Genomic DNA, 3,494 nt, shown 5'->3' on the forward strand with positions numbered 1-3,494 from the left:
GGTTCAAACCCACCAGCCACTCCTCGGAAGGAAGATGGGGCAATCTACTTCCGTAGTGATACTGCCTTGGAAACGAAAGGAGGAGTCGCTATGAGTCGGTTCCGACTCGATGGCACATAACAACAACAACATGATTATGACTTCCAAAATTATGTACTCATCCCTGACTTCCCTGAGCTCCAGATTTGTATATCTAAATGCCTTCTCAGCACCACCACTCTATATGTTTAAATTCATATTACTATTTTCCCCAACCATATTTCACTTGGCCAAAAAATGAACTTTTATTTATCTTTCTTAACTCCATATCTCCACAAACTTTCTCATTTCAGTAATAGCACTATTATTAATTTAGTCCCTCAGGACAAAAGTCATGGAATCAAAAAAAAATAATAATTTTTTTCATAGCCTATATCAAATCCAACCAGAGTCCTATTGACAAACAAAAAAAAAAAAAAAAAAACCTCACTGCCATCAGCTACCCTCAATACATACCCAGAATTTGATCATGGTACCTTACATCCACAGCTACCTTTCTAGTCCAAGTCACTATGATCTCTAGTCGGGATTATTGCAATAGGTTCCTTGCTATTGGATTAGATTTTTCAGTTATGAAATATCCCTTTTAACTCTAATAATGTTTCTTTCCTTTAAAATTTACTTTGATAATAGTAAAGCTGATACAACATTCCTTAACTTAGTGTTTTTAATTATATCTTTTCCATCTTTTTCCTTTTAACCTTTCTGTGTCCTAAATTTCTACATCCCTTTTTCCATGTATGCAGCAGATAGTTGGGTTTAGTATTTTTATCTAGTTTAAAAATCTCAGTCTTCTACATGGAATATTTAGTCCATTTACTTATAATATAATTACTGATATGGTAGGCTTGTAGCTTTGATTTTACTATCTGTTTTCTCTTTTCATCAGTAAGTGCTCCAACTCATCCTTACTTTCAGTAAGCAAAGTTGTGTCGTCTGGGTATCTCAGGTTGTTAATGAGCCTTCCCCAAACCTGATGCCATGTTCTTCTTCATACAGTCGAGCGACTCGGATTATTTGCTCAGCATACAGATTGAATAAGTATGGTGAAAGGATACAACTCTGACGCACTCCCTTCCTGATTTTAAACCATGCAGTGTCCCCTTGTTCTGTTTGAACAACAGCCTCTTAGTCTATGTACAGGTTCCTCATTAGTACAATTAAGTGTTCTGGAATTCCCATTCTTCTCAATGTTATCCACAATTTGTTGTGATCCACACAATCAAATGCCTTTGTGTAGTCAATAAAACACAAGTAAACATCTTTCTGGTATTCTTTGCTTTGAGCCAAAATGCATCTGACATTAGCTGTGATATTTTATTCTCTATTTTATATTCTTTTTTATTATCCATTTTTTCCTTTTTTTGGCTTAATCAAATATGCTTATTTCATCTTTTCCTTTGTTAGCTTCTTATACTGTTGTTCTGAGTACCTAGTACTGCTCTGACTAGAATATTCCACAAATGGGATTGCTTGAAGAAACAGGAGTTCATTCTTTTGGAGGCTTCTGAGTTCAAAGTGCCAGACTCTGGGAGGTGGGTGAAAGCCCCTGAACCTTGGGCTTCAACTCTGCCTCCTGCTCCCGGCCCACTGAAGCTAGAGGCTTTTCTTCACTCAGAGAGCTGCTGGTTGCTGAGGCTGACAAGGCCAAAGTGGACAAGTAAAAAGGCTCAGTACCAATATTACCAAACCACATGGCAGGCAATTAATTCAAGTCCACTGAAAGTCCCAAGGTCAGCAGAGCATGGCAGACTGCTGAACAATGACACGGCCACGTGCAGGGTTCAAGTGTGCCATAAGCTGGAGACTACTCCCAAGGGTTCTCCTTATGAACAGGTAGCAGACCACATCCCTAAGGCAGCTACTCAGCTGCTCACAGTGGATTCCACCATGGAGTTGATTGCCAGTCTCATCATGGGGAATACTACATCCAGCTGCCCAGCCCCTCAACCAGGCCCAGCCAAGTTGACACACAAACTGAACTAGCACTATTCTTCTAGTTATTCCCTTATAGGTTATAGAGATTACATCATGCATACTTGACTTTTTATTATTCATTATCATCAAGTCATTACTGACTGATAGCTACCCCACAAACAAAGTAGAACTTCCCCAAAGGGTTTCCAAATCTGTAGTCTTTATGAAAGCAAACTGCCACATTTTTCTCCCAGAGAGTGGCTGCTGGGTTCAAACTGCCAACACTTCAGTAAGCAAATAATCACTTAACCAATGTGCTACCTGAGCTCTTTTGACTTATTATTTTTAAAAAAAAGAAAAAGAAACTCACTGCAGTCAAGTCTGATCCAACTCATAGCAACCCCTCCTTGGGTTTCCGAGGCAGTATCACTACAGAAGTAGATTGCCCAAACTTTCTTCCCAGGAGTGTCTGGTGGGTTTGAACTAACTTATTATAGTCTAGTACAAAATTAACTTCTACCACTTCCCAATACTGTTAGAAACTTAGAACACTTTCATTTTATTTACACTTTCCTTCCTTGAACATTATCTTTTGTCATGCATTTTAGTTCTGCACTAATTTTAAATTATTGCTCTATATACTCAATTATTCATTTATATTTGGCTACATATTTTCCCTTTCTGGTGCTCTTCATTCCCTCTTGAATTTATATGCTTCACTCTGAAGACTTTCCTTCACTATTTCTTTTAGTACAGTCCTGATAGCAATAAATGGCTTCCACTTTTGTCCAAAAATGTCTTTATTTTACCTTAATTTTTCAAGAGTATTTTTATCAGATATAACTCTAGCTTGGAAGTTATTTTCTTTTAGCATATTCCATTCCATTTTCTTCTGACTTCCATGGTCTTAGCTGAGAAGCTAGATGTCAGTGTTCCTTTGAAAGTAATATGTCCTTTTCTCTGTCTGCATTTAAGATGTTATCTTCTTACTAATGTTTCAGCAGTTTTACATATGAGGTGCTACCTATTATTTTCTTTGGAACTTTTCTGGTTGAATCTGAGGGTTGATACCTTTCATGAATTACAGAAAATTGTTAGTCATTGACTCTTTGAATATTGTTTCCACTATATTCTTTCCTCCTCTCCTTCTGGCATTCAATTACATGTCCTTCCTAGTATATTCCACATTTTTCTTATTTGTTTTTTCCATTATTTGTGTGTGTGTGTGTGTGTGTGTGTCAGCTTGCATATTTTCTATTTACCTATTTCCAATTCCAAGAACCAGGGTTACAGGTGAGAAGAGACAACACAGGGATGCCCAGAGTAGCAGGCCGGAAGAGCAGAAGAAAGGGAATAAAAGCCTTGAACCTGGACAGAAGAGCAGTCAGCCCCAGGGTTACAAGTGAGGAGAGAAAACTCAGGGACGCCCAGAGTAGCAGGCGGGAAGAGCAGGAGAAAGGGGATAAAAGCCTTGAATCCGGACAGAAGAGCAGTCAGCCCCAGGGATACAGGTGAGGAGAGACAACTCAGGGACGCCC

Source organism: Orycteropus afer, unplaced genomic scaffold (assembly GCF_000298275.1).
Source record: "Orycteropus afer afer isolate SDZICR_OR568_19922 unplaced genomic scaffold, OryAfe1.0 scaffold00033, whole genome shotgun sequence".
NCBI lineage: Eukaryota > Metazoa > Chordata > Mammalia > Tubulidentata > Orycteropodidae > Orycteropus > Orycteropus afer.